Source organism: Cebus imitator, unplaced genomic scaffold (genome assembly GCF_001604975.1).
Source record: "Cebus imitator isolate Cc_AM_T3 unplaced genomic scaffold, Cebus_imitator-1.0 Scaffold675, whole genome shotgun sequence".
NCBI lineage: Eukaryota > Metazoa > Chordata > Mammalia > Primates > Cebidae > Cebus > Cebus imitator.
The window spans coordinates 10,298-30,433 of record NW_016107990.1 but is presented as its reverse complement, the minus strand read 5'-3'; the positions used below and the strand labels follow the sequence as shown (position 1 = coordinate 30,433).

Genomic DNA, 20,136 nt, shown 5'->3' with positions numbered 1-20,136 from the left:
AGGGAAATGTTTTAAAAAAAAAAAAAACAGGTGATTTTTTTGAAAAGGAAAAATAATAAATTATAGGTTGTAAGAGCTGAACACAAGGTAAACAATACTCAAGTTGATTATACTGGCCAAACTCCTTTATTTTATCTATGAAGAAATAAAAGCATAGTAAGCTTAAATGACCAGCCCAGAGTTGAAAAAGCAGGCACAAAAAGAGCTAAAATCTTGCAATTCCTAAATGTGGTATATATTTTATAGAGCACTTTCATATATAAGATCCAATTGATCTCCATGATAAAACAGCAATTCTGACTCATGAGAAAACCCAAGGCACCAAAGTCAGCCAGCTACTCGGTTGACAGAACTGTGACTAAGACCTGACAATGAATACTCTCTTTTTTTTTTTTGGCGAGGGGGGATGTAGAGAGGAGTTCTCACTGTGTTATTCAAGCTGGTCTCGGACTCCTGGGCCCAAGCAATCCTCTTGCCTTGGCCTCGAAAAGTGCTGGGATTATAGGCATAAATCATCATGTATGGCCTACGTCTCTTAAAATCAAAATTGAAAGCCTTTCTTAGTTATAATTTAACTAGCACCAAAAAATGCCTTAGCAAGCAATCACAATTTTATTCAGTCAATAATTATTTTTTAAAGTCACACTGCAAAGACATAAATGTTTCCATGTTGTATTTAAGAGACTGAATCAGCTTAACATAAAAATGTTCATAATTGGAGTAAATTAAATTTCCAAAGACAAATTTTTAGACCTATTTCTCCAAGCTCAACTGATATTGGCTTAATATAAGGTAGCAATAATTACTTTTATTTTTTAAACCAGATAGCTGGGCTAGTGAGTCACTGAGTATCATATGCTTGAGTATGACATTGAATCCGTGTTTCTATCATTAATGAATAATATTCACATACTTTAAAATTACTTAATCCTTTACATTGTCCTTTCTTCACTTAGGATATTCAAGCTAACCCTTCTATAAGTAGGTCAATCATTCCTATACTTGAGATGATTCACTTTCACAAATAATTATGTTACAAATAATGCATTATTTTGCAGCTGAAGGGACAGGCAGGCTGGAAAACAAATTAAAAGAAAAGGATCCAAGTGGAGAGAAGCCAACTGAACAATGTAGCATCTAAAAAATAGACAAATTTACAATACATGTTTCTGAGTGTCATTAAGAAAATATACACCTGCTTGATATTCCAAATTCTTCCTTTAAAAAGGATCAAGCATTATAGGAAGATTTCTAGGTTTGACAAGAAGACATGGAATAGCAATGTAGGCAGTCAGGGCTCAGTCACCATGATAGTTTTCAGATCATTTGTGCAAACATAATAAGAGCATACTCCCAAATAGGCCTCTGTTCAAAGCCACTTTCAAAGATGTGAAAATGTAGGCACAAAAGTAGTCTCTGAGTTTTGTAACTAATAACTGGCAACACTGCTGATGGGTAGGTGAGAACACAAAAGAACAATAAATCAATACACAAATGAACAGTAACCACTCATACTAATTTCATATGAATTAGAAGAATCAATATATAATTTGGGTGGGAGCCCAGGCCTCTTAAAATAGTCATAGCCAGAGAGTACAATCAAATTAATTACTTAGCTTAGTTCACAAGACTTCACTTTTGCTCAGCAAAGACTGTCACTGAATAGGGAACAGCCTGAATGTACCAAGCTTTCCACTGAATTAAGATAGGATATACACCTTAAGGTATGTTGCTTGTCTGTCTTCTGAGAATTTTTTCAGCTACATTTGAAAAAAAAATACAATTGTGAGTCTCCTTAGTGTTAAATTTATAATGTACTCTACCTAGGCAAAATAGTAAGCATATGTGTGCTAGAGATTCAAGTAAAAAAAAAAGGCCCAGCTTGTGACAAAGCATCACTACGGATCCCCCTTCAGCTCAGTTCCCTACAGCTTCCTCAGCCACAGCTCTAAACAAGCCACAGAAGTCAGAATGATCATGCTGAAGCATCTTATGGATCAACAAAGACAGATCAATTCTGTAAAACCCATTTTGTTTTTCATTCAAATTATCTAAAATTGATCATTTGTAATTGGCTGTTAAGAAACATAATCAATTACTGGAACACTCCATTTCTCAATCACCTTGGATACATGGGCATTTACCGCAAACATGGTCTTCTATTTAGAGCAATTCACATGTAAAGCACTCCACTAATTACCCTCTTCATTCAATACACATCTATTAAGCCCTATTGTTGTGCTAGGCACTGTTGGTATTAGAAATACCATGCTGAATCAAATTAGCTCCTGCCTTCAGAGGCAGAAGGCTTTGCTTACAGACATGCAAACATTATATAATGAGACAAGTGCCAAAACAAGACGTATACAAGCCACTATGGAAATAAACAAGGGGAAGGACTTAATTATTCCTGGGGAGGTGAAGAAAGGCTTGTCAGAATACCTAACATTTAACTGAGTATTCAAGGGTCAGTATGAGTTGGCTTGGTAGATATACTAGAGGTCATTCATGACAGAGGATGTGACAGACCCACAGCCTGTGCAAAGATGGGAGGGTAGGAAAGAGTACTTGATCGGAATGACAACAGAGTTTGGTAATAGGTAAGAATGAAAAAGTATGATCAGAATGAGGCAGGAAAATATGGTCTGGAGGCAGGGAACATAAAGCCAATTCGCGCTTCAGCTATAACAGGAAATATCCTCTCCATAGGGCATATGCCGTAAATGACTTTGTAACTTTATTTCATTCTCTTCATTTACATAGGGTGTACCCCAAGTAAAGGGTATTTAAACTCATCAAAAACTCTGGGGCCTTTGAACCCCTATGCTCAAGCCTGCTCCCACAGTGGTGTGTATGTTCATTTTAAATAAATTCCTTCATTCCTTCCTTGCTTTGTTTGTGTGTTTTGTTCAATTCTTTGTTCAAGACACCAAGGACCTGGATGCCTTCCACATTAACAAGAATAGGGCACAAAGGTTCTTCAACAGGCCATGTTAAGACTTTATCTCGATGAAAATGTGAAGCACTTAAAAGGTTTTGAACAAGGGTGTGGTAACAGTTTGAGTTTTAGACAAATCTTTCTGGCTATACAACAAAAGGACAGACCAAAAATAATAAAGTCTAAATGTAATGAAGTCTGGTAGACGTATTAAAAGAATATTAAAAGCAGCCAAGTGCGATGGCTCATGCCTATAATACCAGCACTTTGGGAGGCCAAGGCAGGAGGAGAGCTTGAGCCCAGGAGTTCAAGACCAGCCTGGGTGACATAAGGAGACCCCATCTCTACAAAAAATTTAAAAATTAGCCAGGCATGGTGGTACGTGCGTGTGGTTCCAGCTACTCAGAAGGTTGAGGTGTGAGGATTGCTTGGGCCTGCAGTGAATTATGATCAAAACTGTACTATAGCTTCTAGCCTGGGTGAGAGAGCAAAACCCTATGTCAAAAAATTATTAAAATCACTACCAGCCTTAGATCAAGGCAATAGGATTTGGTCCTCCTATGCCATACCTCTCCCCTAAGAAGTGAGCAGTGCAGAGGGCCAAATGGAAGTGCCTTACTGGATCTATCTCCAGAAATCACTTTCTACCTATCTAAAACCCCAGAACTCTGCTCAAATGGCCCCGAGTCCACTTCCAAGACAGGTCCTCGTTCAGATATATGCACCACTAGGCCTGAAGGGGAGATGAGAGACAGCTGCTGAGAGGAGAGGGGGGCTATGGAGAGAGTTTGGACTTTTTGCCAAAATTTAAAAATATGTACATTTTAAATTTAAAATATATATACTTGATTTAGAAATATGTACATATTTTTAATACATATAATTACAATGTGAGAATTAGCAACTTCATACCATACTCATGAATAACCGAATATTTGTGCCTAGAAACCTAAGGTTGTTTATGACATATAGTACTGACATGAAATTTTAAAAAATTTAATGTTTGAAGAAGATCTGAAGTAATTATTTCACAGACAAAAAATATTTTCCCTATAAGACAGACATAGAAAAGTCAGGATCAACTTCTCAGAAAGTCAAAGCAATCTGAAGATAGATATGCCAAACAGGTGTTGATAACAGATTAGTTTAAAAAAAAAAAAAAAAGACATTTAGTGAAGGATCCACGTGTGGATGAAAGGCAGGTATTTGTTATACACAAATGAGCCCATTAGCTACAGAGATGCATTACCCTCACATTAAATAAAGACTCAGTGAGTAAAACACTCTGGCGAGCATCTGTTGGCTAATGACAAAGAACACCATGGACCCTCTGAGGCCAATTTCCATCCAGCTGTAAGCAAGGAAGGAGCAAGTGCATGCACTGCTTTTTAATATCAACCCCAAATAACCATGAAAAAGAAACTCCTTGGCTATTTTGTGGCAAAGGCATTCCAAGTATCAATCACGTATGCTAAACAAGACACTTGGAAGAAGTTAACTCCCTAAATCCAAGCTGGCATTGAACTTGCTTGTTACCAACAGACTGTGGTAGAAGTGACATTGAGTAACTTCCAAGGTTATGTTGAGAAAAGCCATGCATGTTCTGGGGCTAAGTTTGGGGTACTACACAGCAATGTTGCCAGACAGAATTTGGTATGTGAAACTGGGGTGCTAACATAACAAAAACCTAAAAGATGTGACGCTGGTTTCAAGACTGGGTGGTGGACCGAAGCTGGACTCAGGCTTGAAGGGCCTGGCAGAAACTATTGAAAAGGAATTAAAGGAGAGTTAAATGTTTTCAGAAAGGCCTTGTTATGAAGTGGCAGAAAATTTAGCAAAACTGTTGCCTGTGGTAAGGTAAAAAACAGAAAATGTTGGTAATGAACTATTACTTCTACCTAAGGTAATTTCAAAGCAGAATGTCCAAACTGTCAACTGGTTTCTTTTATATGTATAGTATAAGGTACAAAAAGAGATGAGCTAAAAAAGAAAGTACTATTCAAGCAGAATTTAGGGGAAATATAAAGAAGCCAGCAATTGCTAGGTCCAAAAATAAAACTATTTCTTATCCACAATGTTTCCCAGCAGAGAATACTCAAAGTAAGAAAAGGTCTGAGGACAAAGATCAAACATGGGATGCAGAAAAGAAAAATCTAATCTCAAGGTAGGGAAGAAAGCCAAGGGTGTTACTGTGAAATCCGGTTTCGTTTCTCTCCTGATTTCTTCTTCATGATCTTCTTCCCAGTTCCTTTTTCTGCACTTGTCCACTGAATCTACATGTCTCTAAGGATTTTGTTCTCAGTCCTGGGCAATTCCTTCTTCAATCACTCTCTAAAATCTATTAACCTTAAAATCTCTCTCTTTCAAGCCTCTACCTCCCTCTAAGAACAGCAGACAGATCTGCACATCTCTACCCAACTATCTCAGAGAAATATCAAACTAAATATTACAAAATCCTATCTTACACTCCAAAAGTTCCTTCCGTACTTGAATACACACTGGAAAGGAATGACTGGAAACAAATAGTACCACACCTATTTAATTGCCCAACTTGAGAGTCATCTCTGATTTCTACACCTCCTTCTCCTCACCCAACACCAATATTTAATTAGTCACCATTTTCTATGGATTCTACCTGCTAAACCTCTCTGGCGTCTCTCCCTTTTCAAGTCATCTCCTATCTGGACTCTATATAGCCTTCTAAGTGGTCTCTCCATTCCAAAATATCTTTCATACTACTCTCGAAACCGTCTTCTTAAAATAAAATATTAGCTATGTTAATCTCCTGCTGAGAATCCTTCAAGAGCTCCCTATCAAAGCCTTTGATACAGCTTACAGGTAGGCACTTTGTGATCTGGCCTTTCCCTGCAAACTGTTCCCAGGTATCCTTTATTCCAACCATGCCAAAAAACAGGACTTACACCCATGGTGGTTATGAATACATACTTTTCTCTCTGCCTAGAAAGTGTTGTCTCTTGTTATGAATACTACGTACGTTTTCGTTTATTACTTTAACAGTTTTGGAGCACTACTCTGTGGCAAATCTGGCAGGCCCTATGCCCATGACTAGGCACATGAAAGAAGCACACAGCCTGGAAAGAAAGAAAATAAGTAAAACGCAGGGATTTATAATGGAAAGTTGTATGGTGTAGTGGACTGATCCCTTGGAGGAGGTGGAGAGATATGATGAACAGTAAGCAAAATAATGAAATAAATACAATCCAATCTCCTGGAGCAGCAAGTTTTTTTGATATAAGTAATTTAAAATATTGTAATACTATTATGCATATTTATTATAAGTAAAATACAAATTTACATTAAAGATGCAATAAAAACTTAAAAACTCATGGGCCATTTTGGGCAAGAATGACTGTTCAGATTAGAATTTAAAGTAAAATCACTAAAGAAGAGGAGACATTTTAAGTCAAGAGAGAGACCTTTTTATAATTGAGCAAGTCACCCACCTTTTGGCTCTGCCTATTCAAAAAGCCAGCCCTAGTTCAGTTCAAGTTCAGTGAAGCAACACTGAAACACTGGCAAGATTCCGTAGTATTTGCTGCAGCCAGCTCATCCCTCTAAACAGCCTTGTATAGAGGGCTTCAGACCTGGCACGGAAAAAGTCTTACTGATGACCAAGGAGTCTTTAACTCATCCATTTTGGTGGGTGGGTCCAGATTAAAGTTTCCTGTAATGATGTAAAGAAAGTCAAGAAGGCTGAGAAAAAGTTTACCCTGATTCCAATTACTACAGGTACTGAATTATAATAGAAAAATTGTTGACCCCCCTCCCAGAATATCAGCCCTGGAGAAGTTACAGCCCTGGAAAAATGGAAAGAACTCAGAAAAACCCCTGGGTTGACTAGGACCCATTTTGACTTGATATGTGTGGAATGGTGGCTTAGGCCTAAGACAAAAGGCAGCCCAGCAAAGTTGTGGGATAACAAATCAAAAAAAGAACTACTAAAATTCTGTTTTGCTTCTCTTGTTTCACACTACCTCGCCCCAAATGTGTGTTATTCAGTGATAAAAATTCAGACAGTGGTTCCCTCTGGTGAGGGATGAGAATGTCAAGGAAGAAATCGGAAGGAACTTTAGGGGTAATAAAATGTTTTCAAATTTTATAGGAGAGTAGCTGCATTCATCAAATCTCACAGAACTGTATATTTAGGATCTGAGGATTTTATTGTAAAATTGAAATTTATACCTCAAGTTTTAAAGTATTTCTTAAAAGATCACAATAGATATAACTTTAGATCATTCAACTAGCAGAATTTAAAAGTCTGAAAAAAAAAACAAGTATTTGAGAGGCTATAAAACAACAGGACCTCTTATACATTGATGGTAGGAGAATAAAATTGCATAAGCTCTTTGGAAATAAACTTTGTATTACATCTTTAACATTCATTGCCCTATGACACAGGAATTACATTTATAGATGTATACTCAAAAGAATCTCTTGTACATGTATAAGAGATTGACAAGAGTCACGGATAGAAATGTTTTTGGCAGCAATATTGAAAATTGCAAACACCTGAAAGTAAGATTCTTATTCTTAATTCCAGGAATAAATTGAGCATGATTGCTTTCAAATATTTAAGTTGTCTTTACGTTTTAACAATAACGCAGTCTTTATACATATTATAGTTTATTTCAAGGTGCGCATATGTAGAAATCCAAAATTAAGGCACAGAATTAAGGTACCATAATGATTTTGTAGTTTTAAAAGTAGTAATTCACTTATTCAACATGAATTTTACAGGAGTAAAGATAGAATTCACCTAAATGCTGGTTACATAAATTATACTATAACCACACACAAAATATCCTGTGGTTCTAAACACAAATGAAGTAGAATTACATATACAGAAAATTTTCCAAGATACAGAAGTAATTTTAAGAAGCAAAAAGTAGGCTGGGTCCAGTGGCTCACGCCTATACTCCCAGCACTATGGAAGGCTGAAGTGGCAGGATTACCTGAGCCCAGGAGTTCAAGACCAGCCTTGACAACTTAAGAAGACCCAGTCTCTAAAAAAAATAAAACATACATTAGCAGCACACGGTGGCACATGCCTGTGGTCCCAGTCACTTGGGAGGTGAAGTGGGAGGATCACGCGAGACCAGGAGTACGAAGCCGCAGTGAGCTGTGATCACACCACTGCTCTTCAGCCTGGGTGACAGAGTAAGACACTGTCTTTTTTTTTTTTTCAAATGAGACAGAGTCTTGCTCTATTACCCAGGCTGGAATGCAGTGGCCAATCTTGGCTCACTGCAACCTCTGCCTCCCAGGGTGCAAGTGATCCTTGTGCCGCAGCCTCCTGAGTAGCTGGGACTACAGGTGTGTATCACTACAACCGGCTAATTTTTGCATTTTTAGTAGAGATGAGGTTTCATCATGTTGGCCAAGGCTGGTCTTTAACTCCTGACATTAAGTGATCTATCCACCTTAGTCTCCCAAAGTGTTGGGATTACAGGCATGAGCCACCACCCTGTCTTAAAAAAAACATAAGAAGCAAAAGTAGAACGGTAAATTCTCACAGATCAAAACAAACTCCATAGATGTTTATGTATATGTATGTTTGCAAAAATAGTTTAAAAGTGAACTGCCAATTAGTTTCTTCTGAATATAGTGACAGAGGATCTAAGGTGAAATACTTACTTTTGTACTTTTGTACTATCTATGAATCCTTTTATACTATCTAAATTTCTGACCACATACCTTGTCTATTTTTTCAAATTATATAGAAGGAGAGAGAGAGGCCCTCATAACCTTTTTCAATTTCTAGTAAGCAAACTCTCCCATGGCCCACAGTAGTTATCCTAAACCATTACCACACACCTCAAATACCATATTCAGCCCTGTTGGTCTTTTTCCACAATATTGCCCACTACACTGACAAGCCAATGACCTTGTCTTCTGCTTCAGAGGAAATGAAAACTCCCTGTATTTCCTAATTCACACCCACAAATTTGTCACTAGCTACATCCATGGGCACCTCCTACCTTCAGAAGAAAGAAGCCATTCCTGGCAAATCTTGTGTTTTATCATGTGTTCTATCATGTGTTCTACATGCAATCTGCCATTTCCACAAGGAGCCTGTTATAGTATTCTCCTCTCTCTCTCTCTACTTCCATAATTTTGCTCTTACCTGCTTCTTTTTTCCCATACCTCTGTATATATGCATGTTCAAGGCTATCCTATATTAAAAAGTACCCTATGTTCCCCTCTATCTAGCACCCTAAACTCATTCTTCCCATTCACAGCTAAACTTCTCACAAGAATAGTCCATACTTTTTGACAGTCTCTTCTTCATCTTCCATTCACTGCTCAACAAACCAGAATCCTGTCTCCACTGCCACAAAAAAAAAAAAAAAGACCAAACCAAAATTCATGTTGTAAACTTTACATTACTTGACCTTTCTCTGTAGCACCTGACACTAATGACCACTGCCACCCTTTTTGAAACACTCTAATCTCTTTGCTTCTGTGATATTTATCTTTCTGGGTTCTCCACTGAGAACTGGGGGAATTCAAAAATGAAAATGACAAAGTCCCTGACTTTAAGAAGCACAGTTTCTAAAATGAGAGAAACATATACAAACAATCACAACATAGTGAAAAAGTACAAAGTGCAGTGATAGGTGAGCAATCAACTTCGTATGGGGAAGTGGGAGAGGACTTCCCCATACAAAGGGGGAAACTGGCAGGTACAAAGTAACATATACATCAGCATGGTTTGTACAAAAATTTTAATGGATGATTGAACACACAAATTTTGAAATCAAACAATCTGATTGTACCTTTCTATCTGAGGATAAAATAACAGTCTTTACCTCACAGGACTATTGTGAAGCTTCCATGAAATGCTAAATATAAAACACTTGGCATATAGGGTCTGGCATATACAGAAAGATCTCAATAAGCATTATCTCATATACTTTCTGACAAAAACATTAAAAAAAAAACTATGACTAAAATAGAACTTCCTAAACCAGATAAAGGGCAGTTATGAAATACCCATAGCTAACATCATAGTTAATCCTGAAAACTGAATGCTTTCACCCTAATATCAGAAGCGAGACAAAGACTGGGTACAGTGGCTCTCATGCATAATCCCAACACTTTGGGAGGCTGAGGTGGGGGATCACTTGAGCCCAGGAGTTCGTGACCAGCCTGAGCAACATGGCAAAACCCCATCTCTATCAAAAAATTAAAAAATTAGTTGGGTATGGTGGCGCCTGCTTGTAGTCCCAGCTACTTGCGGGGCAGAGGCGGGAGGATCACCTGTGCTCAGGAAGTCGAGGCTGCAGTGAGTCATGTTCACACCACTAGACTCCAGCCCGGGCAACAGAGTAAAACCCTATTTCAAAGAAACAAAACAAAAACAAACAAAAAACGAAAAATGGTTTCAGCCAGAGCAATTAGAGACATGAAAGGCATCTAGATCAGAAAAGAAGTAAAACTATCACTATGACATGATGACGTGATCTCACATATTAAAAAACCCTATGTGATCTATGAACAACTATTAAAATTAACAAATAAGTTCAGCAAGGTTGTGTGATACAAAACTCAATTATATTTCTACATATAAGCAATGAATAATCCAAAAATGAAATTAGAAAAAAGTTTTCATTTACAACACTATTAACAAAATATTTAGGAATAAATTTAACAAAAGAATTATAAATACACATGCTGAAAATATAGTGAAAATTATACAATATATAATACACTGGAAATTATAAAACACTGAAAGAAATTAAAGAAGACCTAAATAAATGGAAAGTCATCCAGTGTTTATGAATTGGATGACTGACTGTGAAGTCCCCAAACTGATTTAATGATTCCTGCCTCAGATTCACCACAATCAAAATCTAGCTGGAATTTTTGGTAAAAATTGACAAGCTAATCCAAAAATTCATATGGAATTGTAAGCAATCCAGAAGAGCTAAAACAGTCTTGAATAAGTTGGAAGAACTTACACTTCCCAATTTCAAAACGTATCACAAAACTATAGCAATCAGGACAATGTGGTGCTGACATAAGGACAGACAAATCAATGGAACAGAATTGAAAGTCCAGAAATAAACCCCTACATTTATAGGCAATTGGTTTTCTTCAAGGGTGCCAAGATAATCCAATATTCTGAGACAACTGGATATCTACTTACAAATGAATGAAGTTGAAACCCTACATTAAACCATTTATAAAAATTAAGTGAGAATGGGTCACAGACTTAAAAACGAGGTAAAACAATAAAATTCTTAGAAGAAAACGTATTTCCCAGGACCCTGAATTAGGCAATTGTTTCTTAGATATAATACCAAAAGTACCAAAAAATAAATGAATAAGTAAATAAAGACTCTTCTGCTTCAAAGGACAATATCAAGAAGTGAAAAGACCCACAAAATAGGAGAAAATATTTGTAAATCATTTCTCATAAGAGATTTGTATCCAGCCACTCTATATACACATATAAGTTGACCCTTGAACAACACAGGTTTGAACTGTGTAGGTCCACTTATATGCAGATCTTTTTCAACCATACATGGATAAAAAATACAACATTCATGGGATGTGACAGCCACCTATAAAGAGGACTGACTTTTCTTATAAGTGGGTTAGTAGGGCCTAATGCAGGACTTGACTATGTGTGAATTTTTGGTATAAGCAGGGGTCCTGTAACCAATTCCCTGAATATACCAAGGGACAACTGTATTTCTATTTAATGTAAATATACATTTATAATATATGTAATATAAATAAAAATATATGTACAATAACCTAATTTAAAAATGGCAAAGGATGAAAATAAAAATGTCTTTAAAGCCCCTACCTCTCACCCTGTACAAAAATCAACTCACAAATGGATCAAAGACCTGAAACAATCAAACCACTAGAAGAAGAAGACATAGGGGAAAATGCTCCAGGACACTGATCTGGGAAAAGATCTTATGATAAGACCTGAAAAGCACAGGCAACTAAAGCAAAACAAACAAATAGGATTACAGCAAATTAACTTCTGCACAGCAAATGATAAAATCAACAGAGTGAAAAGACAGCCTGCAGAATGGGAGAAAATATTTGCAAACTGCTCGTCCCACAGGAGACTAATATCTAGAATACATAAGGACAAAAAATAAAAGCAAAAAATAAAAAAATTTGATTTAAAAATTAGCAAATGATATGAAGAGACATTTTTCAAAAAAAGACATACACCAGCCTGGGCAACATAATGAGAATCCATCTCTGCAAAAAATTTTTTTAAATTAGCCATTGTGGTGCATACCTACAGTCCTGTCTACTTGAGACGCTGAGGCAGGAGGATTGATTGAGCCCAGGAGTTTGAGGCTGCAGTGAGCTATAATCATGCCACTGCACTCCAGCGTCGGGACAGAGCCATACTCTGTCTCGAAATAAAAACAAAAACAAACAAAAATGAAATGTTCCACATCACTAATCATTAAGGAAATACAAATAAAAACCACAATGAGGTATAATCTCAACCCAAATAGCATGACAGCTACTATCAAAAAGACAAAAAATAACAAATACTGGTGAGGACGCAGAGAAAAAGGAGCTCTTATATACTGTCGATAAAAATGTAAACTAATACAATCACTATGGAGAAAGTATGGAGGTTCCTCAAAAAACTACAAATAGAACTATCATATGATCCAGCAATTCCACTACAGGGAATTTATTCAAAGACAAGACAATCATATCAAAGAGACATCTGCACCTCTATGTTTATTGTAGCACTACTGACAATAACCAAGATATGGAATCAACCTAGATGTCCAACAAAGGTGTTATATACCAGAGAATACTGTTTAGTCATGAAAAAAAAAAAAATCCTGTCATTTGTAGCAACATGGATGAGACTGGGACATTTGGCTAAGTAAAACAGACCAGGAACAAAAAGTTAAATAAACACTGCATGTTCTCACTCATTGGTAGTGGGGAGGCAGGGACAGGGAGAGATTTGTTAAAGGATAAAAAATTACCACTAGATAGAAGGAATAAGTTCTAGTGTTCTATACCACAGTAAGATGACTACAGTTAACAGTAATATGTAGTTTCAAATAGCTAGGAAGAGGCTATTGAACATTCCCAACACAAAGAAATGATAAATGTCTGAGATTGATGGATATGCTAATAACATCTGATCACTAACATATGTGTATTAAAACATCACTATGTATCTATGAATATGTATAATTAGTTGTCAATTAAAAACTAAAAGAAAAAAGAAAAAATGTTCAAATGGCCAATAAGCATATACAAAAACGTTCATCATAAGTTACTAGGGAAATACAAATCAAAACCACCATACACCACTTCACATCTACTGAGCGGCTATATTAAACCAAACAAGCCCAGACAATGTCAAGCATTGATAAAGATATAGAGAAATTAAAATCTTCATACATTGCTAGTAGGAATGTAAAAAGGTTCAGTCTTTTTAGAAAATAGTTTGGTAGTTCCACAAAATGTTAAACACAGAGTTACTACATGACCTAGCCATTCTACTCTTAAGTATATATCCAAGAGACATGAAAACATGTCCACATAAAAACTAATACACAAATACATGTTCCCAGCAGACTTTTCATAATAGCCAAAAAAAAGTGGAGACAACCCAAATGTCCAACAACTGATAAATGGATATATGAAATATGGCATATAGATACTGTGGATGAAAAAAATAAAAAATAAACAGGTGTGACTTTTTTTTTTTTGAGACAGAGTTTCCCTCTTGCTACCCAGGCTGGAGTGCAATGGCATGATCTCAGCTCACTGTAACCTCTGTCTCCAGGGTTCAAGTGATTCTCCTGCTTCAGCCTCCCAAGTAGCTGGGATTACAGGCACTCACCACCACGTTCTGCTAAAGTTTGTATTTTTAGTAGAGACGAGGTTTCACCATGTTGGCCAGGCTGGTCTTGAACTCCTGACCTCAGGTGATCCACCCACCTCAGCCTCCCAAAGTGCTGGGATTAGAGGTGCAAGCCATCACACTCAGCCACTTTTTTTAAACTTAATCATAAACAATTACAAGTCTTTACCTGGCAGGCTTCACAGGAGAAAACTGCCTCCTCACACCAGATTTGGTGCACACCCAGTGCATCATAATCTCTAAAGCAAGCTGCAGTCAAGACTCAGGTATCCCTAAATGACCAGGCTCTTTTACTAGATTTACATTCCTAGCCCAGGTACCTTTGAGGTAAGTCTCTGTGGCCTTCAACGGAGGCCTTTCCTTAGGCAACTCTGCAGGGGCCTCCTCAACAAAGGGAAAACACTGAAAACACTTTCCTCTACTCTGACTCCGTACCTTCCTCCACTCCTAGACTTTGCACCTCGCCCTCCAACCCACCCTAGATCTATAAAACAGCAGGAACCTTTTGCTGGGGTTCCCTCGACATTGTGGAAACTCCCACCTCTGTGCTGATCCACCTGAGAGGAGGAAGCCTGCACTTCCTCAGGTTTAACTTCTTGCTTATCCTAATTCAGTAAGTGACTAAAGTCATTCAGCTCTGTGTTCCCAGATCAGCTACTGACACAAACAAAGGAATATTTTTCAGCCATAAAAAGGAATCAAGGTTCATCCACGCTACAACATGGATGAAGCTTAAAAACTTTATGCCAAATGAAAGAAATTAGTCACAAAAGACAACACACTGTGCAACTCCATTTACATAAAATGTACAGAATAGGAAGAAAGTAAATTAGTAGCTAAAGGGAGGGAGGAATGAGTGGAGACTGCTAATGAGTACTTTCAAAAATGATGAAAGGCCAGGCAGGTGGCTGACACCTGTAATCCCAGCAATGAGGCTGAGGTGGGAGGACCACTTGAGGTCAGGAGGTTGAGACCAGCCTGGACAACATAGGGAAAACCTGTCTCTACTAAAAATACAAAAATTAGCCAGGCATGGTGGCATACATCTGTAATCCCAGCTACTCAGGAGGCTGAGGCAGGAGAATCACTTGAGCCTGGGAGGCAGAGGCTGCAGTGAGCCAAGACTGCGCCACTGCACTCCAGCCTGGGTGAAAAAGTGATTCCATCTCAAAAAAGAAAAAAGGGGGTGATGAAAATATTCCGAAACTAGATTGTAGTGATGGTTGCACATCTCTGTAAATATAATAAAAACTATTAAATTTTACACTTTAAATGGGTGGAATTTATAGCATGGGAATTATTTCTCAGTAAAGATATGACAAGAATACACGATGTCAGTGTTTGTATCATATTTAGAGCACTATTGCTTGGTAAGGGAGTTTGTAAAATAATCCTTAAGGAATGTAGGTACTAAAGGACTCACAGTAGTAGATTGACATGCTGACATTTTTTTAAAGAAAAAAAAATCTGTTGACAATGATAAAAATGTCTTAGAGAGCAGTCAGACTCAAGGTGGAAAGATCAGATGAGAGACTTACAATGGTCCATTCAGAAAAATTTTAACAAGAGGACTTGAGCCAAGACAGGTAAGAAACAGGAAAGGGCTAAGATCCTATCTTTAGAGTGGAATGCTATCTATAGAAGCTTTCTATAAAAGGAAAGCTTTCTATAGAAGCCAACTATTAACATACTGATGTGTATATATCCTTATTATATGGGCTCCCAAACAGGGAACTACAGAAAGTCGTCATGTCCAAGAGAGCAGTGGTAGAAAACTCTTAATAACTGACCCATTAAAATAGTTAGCGGTTGTTTTAATCTATGACTTAACTAATGGAAAATATGTCTTCAAGAATATGACATTATAATGCCAATATATTCTCAAGTGTATCAGAGAATAGTAGTATGAATTTCATCTTTGAGTATTAACGATAATGAAAAAATTCACCCTAAAATATTTTAACCCTAGAACAAGTTTCATTTATTTCAAATGTCTTATAAACTAAAAGCAAACTATATATGTAGTTTTATAATAAATGTTTATTTCCTATTAAAACACTCAGAAGAAAACACATTTGGTATTGCCTTAAATTTTTTCAGACACAATTCTTTCTCATTATAAAACATGTATTAAAAGGCAAATGCATTCATAAATTATCTCACCTTTGGTTTTTAGATAAACCACAAAGAAATGACTACAGCATAAGTTCCAGTTTGGGCAGACACCTGAATTTAAAAAAACAAACAGAAAAAGACATGGTCAATATGGTTGAATCTGAGTAGGAAATTTAATTCTTTCAATAAAGCCCTAACTTGATCATTTACCTACTAAATTTTTATATTCAAGCTGTTCTTTAGGTATCTGTAGAATTTCAAGAATTAAGAAATTCTCCTGGATTTTCTATTGCCTTTGATTAATGTTGATATTAAAAGTATATCAAAACAGGCTGGGCAAGATGGCTCACGCCTGTAATCCCAGTACTTCTGGAAGGCCAAGGCGGACAGATAACCTGAGGTCAGGAGTTTGAGAGCAGCCTGGTCAACATGGGGAAACCCTATCGCTACTAAAAATCCAAAAAATTAGCCAGGTGTGGTGGCACACACCTGTAGTGCCAGCTACTCGGGAGGCTGAGGTAGGAGAATTGCTTCAACCCTCGGTTGCAGGAGCCGAGGTAACGCCACTGCACTCCAGTATGGGCAATAGAAAGAGACTTCGTCTCAAAAAAAAAAAAGAAAAAAAGTATATCAAAACATATACTACATTAACAGGAGAAAAATATCAATTTCCTTCATCAACTCAATAATTCAAAAGAAAGTATTTTCTTAAGTTTACACTCGCTATATCATGATTACCCAACCTCATAGAAAATACAGAATTTAAAAATCTGGAAATGTAAAAGTAAACCAATAGCACATGTTTATAATAACGTAAGCAAATGAGTAAATAAAACCAATGTCTAAGTATAAAAATGTTCTCTACATTGGTAAAGAAAATCAAATTAAAATGAGATACCACCTTTGATCAATGAAATTAATATTGTTTTAAAAATAAGATTATAGTCATTAACACTCTTCCAGTTCTTCTCCTTACCAGACTCATGGTAAGACTGGACCTCATTGCCCTCTTTCAACTTAGGTGTGGGCACACGACTTGCTTTAGCCACTGAAATGTACATAGATGTGATGTTAGACATCTTGAGGTGTAAGCTTTAGGACCAAGTACACCACTTACAGACCTCCCAGCTACTGCAATCATTATGGAGTCACTAAACGGCTCTGAAGAGAAAAGAAACCCTGCTGATATGTATTAGAGATGTAACATGAGCAAGAAATAAACTTTGTTGTTTATGCGACTGAGATTTTTAAGATTGTTACTACAGCACAATCTAGGCTATATTGACAGCTACAAGTGATGATGTAATATAATGATATATAATAATGTAACATAATACGCATTTTTGCACACTGCTCATAGGAATTTAAATTGGCAAATTTGGTGGGTTTTTTTTTTTTTTTTTTTTTTTTGAGACAGGATCTTGCTATTGTCACCTAGGCTGGAGTACAGTGGTGCAATCACAGCTCACTGCAACCTAGATCTCCCAGGCTCAAGCAAAATCCTTCCACCGCAGCATCCTGAGTAGCTGGGATGGAAGTAGCTGAGTATTCAGGTGCCCACCACCACGAAGCCCTGCTAATTTTTCTATTTTTTGTAGAGATGGGGTTTTGCCATGTTGCCCACCCAAACTGGTCTCCAACTCCTGGGCTCAAGCAATCCACACGCCTCAGCTTCCCAAAGTGCTGGGATTAAAGGTGTGATCCACATGCCCAGCAATTGTTAAAATCTTTCTGGAAAGCAATTTTGCAATGTGCAACAAGAAGCTTAAAAAGTTCAAATCCTAGCTGGGCACAGTGGCTGACACCTGTAATCCCTGTACTTTGGAAGGCCAAGGTGGGTAGATCACGAGGTCAGGAGTTCAAGACCAGCCTGGCCAAGATGGTGAAACCCCCATCTCTACTAAAAATACAAAAATTAGCCAGACTTGGTAGTGAGTGCCTGTAGTCTCAGCTACTTGGGAGGGTGAGGAATGAGAATTGCTTGAACCCAAGAGGAGAAGGTTGCAGTGAGCTGATTGTGCCACTGTACTCCAGCCTGGGCAACAGAGTGAGATGACACTCCATCTCAAAAAAAAGTTCAAAAACCTTTGATCCAGTAACTTCTAGCAATCTGTCCTAAATAATCAAAAATTCAAACAGATTTATACATAGCTCATTTATGACTCTAAAGAACTAGAAAGGCCAAGTGTGGTGGCTCATGCCTGTAATCCCTGTAACTTTGGAAGGCCAAGGTGGGCAGGTCATGAGGTCAGCAGATCAAAACCATCCTGGCCAACATGGTGAAACCCTATCTCTACTAAAATCCGAAAAAGTAGCTAGACATGGTGGTGCACCTGTAGTCCCAGCTACTCAGGAGGCTGAGGCAGGGAAATTGCTTGAACCAGGGAGGTGGAGTTTGCAGTGAGCCAAGACTGCGCCACTGCACTCCAGCCTGGTGACAGAACGAGACTCCATCTCAAAAAAAAAAGAGCTAGAAGCAAACTAAAGGTACGTATGATTTGCTAAATAAGTTAGAATATTAAGCAATCATTAAAACTGCTTATCAAAGATGCTTGATGTCTAACAGAGGCAACTGTGTAAAGAGCGTACACAGGAAGTCTCTGTAGTATCTGCTCAATTTTTTCATGTATATGATTCTAGAACAGGTAAAACTAATCTCCAGTGACAGAAAGCAGATGAGTTAGCACAGGAACCAAAGGTTGTATCAAAGAACTGACTGCAAAGGGGCTTAAGAGAAGCATTTAAGAATGATTAAAATGTTCTATATCTTGATTATGGCGGTTGTCAACAGGATATACATATTAATCAAAACCCCTCAAACTGTACTGCACATAAATCATTTTACTAAAGTGTATTTTAAAAGTAAAATGAAAATGCTTAATGACAGGAAAATGCTGATCTACTGGGTAGTTTGAATTATATAACACATAAATTTGCATAGAAAAGACTAGAAATACATACAATCATACAATGTGAATAGTACTCTGTTTTGCATAAATATTATATAGGTAATTTTAATTTTTCCTTAAGTTACATACTTTCAAAATACTCTAAGTATGTATTTTTATGCTTATTTGGTGGTATTTTAATGTGAACCAGAGCTTACGCCTAGAATACGCTTGAGGTTTTAATAATTTATTCATTCAATATTTATTATATGCCTCCATGTACAAACAGCATTCTACGTGGTAGAGGGATACCTCCAAACTTGGGTATGTTTCTCCAGGGTTCAGCTAGGTGGGCCTTTCATGTGATCACTATTGCCAGTGAATATGGAAGCATCGACAATCCTCTGTAAACCACATCTTTTTATAATCTTTACACTGGCAAATGACAGGTAAGTGATGACTATACAAACTGTTTGCATTAATAATTATTTGTTTACCTAATCTTCCTGAAAATAAGCTTACATTTTCTACAGTGTTTAATGTGTAATATATAACATATATTTTGAATGTATTACAATGTGTGAATGTGTTTGTAAAAATCTATATTGGTAACTATTCATTTAAAAATGATATAAGTTTTGAGCATTTATTTACTTAAAAAATCAAAAATTTACTTAAAATTTTTACAGTTGTAAAAACCTTTAATTCTTTAAAACACTGAGTGTTTAAAACTCTAAAAATTTATAGAAAAATATGCAAATAGAAATTTTGGACACATCATTAACAAATTGTAATCACAAGTAAAACTACAGTGAGAAAATATTTGTTTTGTGTTCAGTAGTGAGTGTAGCAATTCAAGATACTGGGGACAAGGGATTAGGACTGTATACACAACTTCTCATGACAAAAATATCTGCCATAACTACTCCATTATAGGGAATACACATGAAGCAAAAGAGAAAGAACATATATAGAAGAATGTAATTCAGATTTATTTTTTTTATTTTTTGAGATGGAGTCTCACCCTGCTGTCAGGCTGAAGTGCTGTGACACAATCACAGCTCACTGCAACCTCCACCTTCTAGGTTCAAGCCATTCTTCCGCCTCAGCCTCCCAAGTAGTTGGGATTACAAATGCATGCCACCACGCCCGGCTAATATTTGTATTTTATTAGAGACAGGGTTTCACCATGTTGGCCAGGATGGTCTTGATCTCCTGACCTCATGATCCACCAACCACTCTGGCCTCCCAAAGTGTTGGGATTATGGGCGTGAGCCACTGCGCCCGGCCCCAGAAAT

The 20,136-nt window shown here is 37.2% G+C and overlaps 1 protein-coding gene across 1 annotated transcript in view; it reads right to left on the bottom strand.

The window, feature by feature from the left end:
• PEAK1 (pseudopodium enriched atypical kinase 1) overlaps positions 1-16,341 on the bottom strand; it is a 239,132-nt gene extending 222,791 nt beyond the window's left edge. The window contains exon 1 of the mRNA XM_017518363.2: positions 15,999-16,341. The gene's annotated coding sequence lies outside the window, so the exon portion shown is untranslated. The remainder of the gene's footprint in view (positions 1-15,998) is intronic.
• Positions 16,342-20,136: the final 3,795 nt, after the last annotated feature.